Raw genomic sequence first — 6610 nt, 5'->3', positions numbered from 1 at the left:
AATAGATTGGGATTTTACCTAGCTTCACTAATCTGGGGAAAGAGAAGGACCCAACTTCATCCCTCCCAGCTTTATGGTATCACCTAAGGACCACTTGTAAAGGTCACGCTGGCTCGCTAAAAATCTGAGACCAAAATGTAAGATTATAGAATGCTCCTCTCCCACACACCTTACCAACACATCACAGAGAACTTATATACCTCAGTTCCTTTTATCCTAACCATGATGTCTAACTTTCAACAAAAAAATTACAAGGCATACTGAAAGACAAAAAGTACAGTTTGAAGAGACAGAGTAAACATCAGAACTGGTCTCAGTTATAGCAAGGATATTGGAATGATCAATCTAGGAATTTAAAATAACTATCATTTATACTCTAGGGCTCGAGTAGAAAAAGCACACAACTCACAGAACACAGGAGACAATCTAGATAATCTTGGGATTGGAGGTGAATTTTTAGCTACAACACTATAGAAACAATCCACAAAATAAATTCTGATAAACTGAATTTTGTTAGAATTAAAAATTTCTCTGTGAAAGACACTGCCAATGAGAAGACAAGCCACAGACTGAGAGAAAATAATGCAAAAGACAAATCTGCCAAGGTTCTATTATCCAAAATATGCAAAGAACTCAATAATAAGGAAGTATAACCAATGCAGAAATCCTTCAATAGGTGGATGGATAGACAAGATGTGGAACATCCTTACAATGGATTATTTAGTAATGAAAAGAAATGAACTATCAAGCCACAAAAAGACATGGAAGAACCTTAAATGCATATTGCAAAGTTAAAGAAGCCAACCTGGAAAGGCTAAATTCTGTATGATTCTAATCATATGACATTCTGGAAAAGGCAAAAAAGAGTCAGTAAAAAGATCAGTTGTTTCCAGGGATTAGGGGAGAAGGAAGGATGACTAGATGACTAGGCAGATCACAAATAACTTTTAGGGCAGTAAAATTATTTTGTATGATATGGTAATAGTGGATACATGTCCTTATCTGACACTCTGTGACCCTATGGTGTATATCCCATGGAATCCTCCAGGCCAGAATACTGGAGTGAGTAGCTGTTCCCTTCTCCGGGGCATCTTCCTAACCCAGGGATCGAATCCAGGTCTCCTGGATTGCAGGTGGATTGTTTACCAGCTGAGCCACCAGGGAAGCCCAAGAATACTGGAGTGGGTAGCCTATCCCTTCTCCAGAGGATCTTCCTGACCCAGGAATCGAACTGGGGTCTCCTGCGTTGCAGGCGGACTCTTTGACAGCTGAGCTACCAGGGAAGCCCATACATATCATTATACATTTGTGAAAACCCACAAAATGCACGTTAAAAGTGAACCATAAAATAAATTATGAACTTTTGGTGATACTGATGTAGATTCCTCATCTGTAATAAATATAGCACACTGATAGGGGATGTTGACGGTGGGGGAAGTTGTATGTATACTCAGAGGGGAGATATATAGGAACTCTGTATTTTCCACTCAGTCTTGCTGTGTTCTTAACAGTGTCTATTAAGTTTTTAAAAATTCATGCTGTTAAAACAGCTCAGGTTTAGATTGTGGCTTAAAGTTCTCCTGAGTAAAGAGCAAGTTGGAAATCATCCTAAGGAAATCACAACTTTGCTGGCACCAATAGTACGAGGTCCATAAAACCTTCTCTGTCTCTACCTCACTCCAGAAATCTGTAAGCCCTCCATTAGCAGTGTCCCCTGGGGAGAGGGGAGTGGATGACGCCTGCAGGCACATTTTGCACAAAACAGACTGGGAATCCCAGGGCTATGTGCCAGAATCAGATGTACCTTTTTTCCCTAGGACATTTAGATCAAGGCTTCTCTGACTTTAGTGCGTGTAGGAATCACTTAGAGAAGTTGTTAAAACAGACTGCAGGGCCTCTTCTGCAAAGATTCTGATTCAGTAAGTCTGCAGTGGGGCCTGAGAATTTGGATTGTCAACTGCCCCTGGTGATACTGATGCTCCAGTCCGTGGATCACATTTAGAAGTTACAAGAATTTTGATGGTTTTTAAAGATGAAATCTTCTCAGTAGATGTTCTGGAATTTATATAGGTGGAGCTTGGGACCAGCAATCTGGCTGAAAGGGAATAAAGAACTGCTCAGAAGGCTGCATCTACTTGGCAAATATACTATATTTACTTAGAATAAGAGCTTATTTGGATGGACTAGGGTGATGGAGACTATGAGAGGGAGACTAAGCAAACTAAGAGCCCATGTTTTGTTTTGCTCTCAGAAAGTTTTAATGATTTTTTGATACATTTAGATAGGGCATGTCCCGTGTAGGTCACCATAGTCCCCATCACTTCCTAAGTCCCAAACTGACCAGCTTCACTCACTTATAACCTGCAAATCATTTGACTTTCCAAGTCCTATACTTAATGATCTATCAGACCCATTATAGTTTTAAAATTATGAGATACTATCTGTAGGCTTTCCTATCGTACCCAGAGAAGAAGTTTCTCAGTTGAGTTCAGTTCAGTCACTCAGTGTGTCCGACTCTTTGCGACCCCATGAATCACAGCATGCCAGGCCTCCCTGTCCATCACCAACTCCCAGAGTTTACTCAAAGTCATGTCCATAGAGTCGGTGATGCCATCCAGCCACCTCATCCTCTGTCGTCCCCTTCTCCTCTTGCCCCCAATCCCTCCCAGCATTGGGGTCTTTTCCAACGAGTCAACTCTTTGCATGAGGTGGCCAAAGTGCTTTCAGCATCAGTCCTTCCAATGAACACCCAGGACCGATCTCCTTTAGAAAGGACTGGTTAGATCTCCTTGCAGTCCAAGGGACTTGCAAGAGTCTTCTCCAACACCACAGTTCAAAAGCATCAATTCTTCAGCACTCAGCTTTCTTCACAGTCCAACTCTCACATCCATACATGACCACTGGTAAAACAAGAGCCTTGACTAGATGGACCTTTGTTGGCAAAGTAATGTCTCTGCTTTTTAATATGCTATCTAGGTTGGTCATAACTTTCCTTCCTACAAACAGACAAAAAAGAGCCTTTGCTAACCAATACTTTTACTTATTTTTTTTAATTTTATTTTATTTTTAAACTTTACATAATTGTATTAGTTTTGCCAAATATCAAAATGAATCCACCACAGTTATACATGTGTTCCCCATCCTGAACCCTCCTCCCTCCTCCCTCCCCATACCATCCCTCTGGGTCGTCCCAGTGCACTAGCCCCAAGCATCCAGTATCGTGCATCGAACCTGGACTGGCAACTCGTTTCTTACATATTTTACATGTTTCAATGTCATTCTCCCAAATCTTCCCACCCTCTCCCTCTCCCACAGAGTCCATAAGACTGTTCTATACATCAGTGTCTCTTTTGCTGTCTCGTACACCGGGTTATTGTTACCATCTTTCTAAATTCCATATATATGCATTAGTATACTGTATTTATGTTTTTCCTTCTGGCTTACTTCACTCTGTATAATAGGCTCCAGTTTCATCCACCTCATTAGAACTGATTCAAATGTATTCTTTTTAATGGCTGAGTAATACTCCATTGTGTATATGTACCACAGCTTTCTTATCCATTCATCTGCTGATGGGCATCTAGGTTGCTTCCATGTCCTGGCTATTATAAACAGTGCTGCGATGAACATTGGGGTACATGTGTCTCTTTCCCTTCTGGTTTCCTCAGTGTGCATGCCCAGCAGTGGGATCGCTGGGTCATAAGGCAGTTCTATTTCCAGTTTTTTAAGGAATCTCCACACTGTTCTCCATAGTGGCTGTACTAGTTTGCATTCCCACCAACAGTGTAAGAGGGTTCCCTTTTCTCCACACCCTCTCCAGCATTTATTATTTGTAGACTTTTGGATCACAGCCATTCTGATTGGTGTGAAATGGTACCTCATAGTGGTTTTGATTTGCATTTCTCTGATAATGAGTGATGTTGAGCATCTTTTCATGTGTTTGTTAGCCATCTGTATATCTTCTTTGGAGAAATGTCTATTTAGTTCTTTGGCCCATTTTTTGATTGGGTCATTTATTTTTCTGGAGTTGAGCTGGAGGGGTTGCTTGTATATTTTTGAGATTAGTTGTTTGTCAGTTGCTTCATTTGCTATTATTTTCTCCCATTCTGACGGCTGTCTTTTCACCTTGCTAATAGATTTCTTTGATGTGCAGAAGCTTTTAAGGTTAATCAGGTCCAATTTGTTTATTTTTGCTTTTATTTCCAATATTCTGGGAGGTGGGTCATAGAGGATCCTGCTGTGATGTATGTCAGAGAGTGTTTTGCCTATGTTCTCCTCTAGGAGTTTTATAGTTTCTGGTCTTACGTTTGATCTTTAATCCATTTTGAGTTTATTTTTGTGTATGGTGTTAGAAAGTGGTCTAGTTTCATTCTTTTACAAGTGGTTGACCAGATTTCCCAGCACCACTTGTTAAAGAGATTGTCTTTAATCCATTGTATATTCTTGCCTCCTTTGTCAAAGATAAGGTGTCCATATGTGCGTGGATTTATCTCTGGGCTTCTATTTTATTCCATTGATCTATATTTCTGTCTTTGTGCCAGTACCATACTGTCTTGATAACTGTGGCTTTGTAGTAGAGCCTGAAGTCAGGTAGGTTGATTCCTCCAGTTCCATTCTTCTTTCTCAAGATCACTTTGGCTATTCGAGGTTTTTTTGTTTTTCCATACAAATTGTGAAATTATTTGTTCTAGCTCTAAACCAATACTTTTAGCTATGTGCTTGAATGAGATCATTAGATAGCGTCATTGACTCAATGAACATGAAGTTGAGAAAACTCCAGGAAGAGGACAGAGGAGCCTGGGGTGCTGCAGTCCATAGGATTGCAAAGAGTTGGACAGGACTTGGAGACTGAACAACAACAGCAACTATGTATCTTCACACAGCAATGAAAAATATTCAGGTAAAAATTGCTTTGTGAATACTATGACTCCCCATAACAATATAGCTTATGATGAACGTAAGTATCTTCCTTTAAGAAAACTTGGCATATAAAACTAGAGATAGAAATTAATACATATGTGAATAAATAAGGCAAACTATAATAGTTTAGGGTAGCCAGATTTTGTTTAAAAATATAGGATTCCCAGTTACATTTGGATTTCAGATACACAATAAAGAATTTTTTTTTCAGTATAAGTATGCCCTATACAAATATTTGGAAAACAAATTGGACATGGGCTTCCCTGGTGGCTCAGAGGTTAAAGCATCTGCCCCCAATGCAGGAGACCCAGGTTCGATCCCTGGGTCGGGAAGATCCCCTGGAGAAGGAAATGGTAACCCACTCCAGTATTCTTGCCCAGAGAATCCCATGGACGGAGAAGCCTGGTAGGCTACAGTCCATGGGGTCACAAAGAGTCGGACACGACTGAGTGACTTCACTTCACTTCCCTGGTGGTTCAGATGGTAAAAAAAATCTGCCTGCAATGTGAAAAATCCAGGTTCGATCCTTGAGTCGAAATGATTCCCTGGAAAATGGAATGGCTACCCACTCCATTATTCTTGCCTGGAGAATTCCATGGAGAGAGGAGCCTGGCAGGCTATACAGTCCATGGGGTTGCAAAGAGTCAGACATGACTTTCACTTTTCCCTTTTCATAATAAACAAACAAAAACCCAAAAAACTATTGTGTATTTGAAATTCAATTGTAACTTAGTATTCTGTATTTTATCTGGCAATCTATGTTAGTTTCCTATTGCTGCTGTTAACAAATTATTACAAACTTAATGGCTCAAAGCAACATAAAATTTATTATCTTACAGTTTTGTAAGTTGTTTTGGAGGTAAGAAATCTAAAGTATGTCCCCAAGGCCACTTTCATTTTGGAAAGGAGGCTCTAGAGGAAAATCCATTTTCTTGCCTATTCCAGCTTCTAGTGGCTTGCCCACATTCCTTGGTTTGCACACACTCCTCAATCTTTAAAGCCAGAAGCATTTTCCTACAGATTTTTATCAACGACTATGAATCTTATTTTTGTAGAAGAGAATGAGTCAGAGGACTTCAGTCACATGCCTGAGACAGAGCCATATGCATAATTTTCTTTGGCCTAGGATTACCCATGTATTACAGTAGTCTGAGTGTACTGAAAATCAACAGGTCCCCTGCATCTCTTCCCCCTCATTTTGTTGTATTTATGACAAGCTCAAGACTTAATTCCTCTGAACATATAGAAGAGCTTAATAATAACAAAAGAGATAGATTCCTGGCATAGTGAACAATAATAATGGAAGCAGAAACTCTTTCAATTATTCAACAGAAACGAGAACAAAACTTGATAAGCTCAAGGTTTTTATTACATGAAGTAAAAAAATATGGAAGGAAAGCATATACTACATGTGACTTATTAGTGTTCAACTGTTGTTGTCTTAATCCATTCAAGCTGCTATAACCAAAATACTGCAGACTGGGTGGCTTATAAACAACAGAAATTTATTTTTCATAGTTCAGGAGACTGGAAGCCTGAGATCATTGTGCCACCATGGCCACCATGCCACCCTGATGGTTGTGCCACCATCTCCTTCAAGTTGCAGAGTTCTTGTAGTATCCTCACATGGTTGAAGGAACCAGGGAGCTTTGTGGGACCTCTGTAATAAGGACACTAATTTCATTCAGGA

The 6610-nt window shown here is 39.9% G+C and overlaps 1 non-coding gene across 1 annotated transcript; it reads left to right on the top strand.

Moving 5' to 3' along the window:
* Positions 1–5180: 5180 nt before the first annotated feature.
* On the top strand, positions 5181–5252 carry TRNAW-CCA (transfer RNA tryptophan (anticodon CCA)). Its single transcript has one exon. It is a non-coding gene; the product is annotated as a tRNA-Trp (tRNA).
* The last annotated feature ends 1358 nt before the right edge of the window (positions 5253–6610 follow it).

The sequence above is a fragment of the Bos javanicus genome, chromosome 6 (genome assembly GCF_032452875.1).
Source record: "Bos javanicus breed banteng chromosome 6, ARS-OSU_banteng_1.0, whole genome shotgun sequence".
Taxonomy (NCBI): Eukaryota; Metazoa; Chordata; class Mammalia; order Artiodactyla; family Bovidae; genus Bos; species Bos javanicus.
Note: the sequence above shows the minus strand (reverse complement) of the source record. Positions and strands in the feature narration are given on the sequence as shown.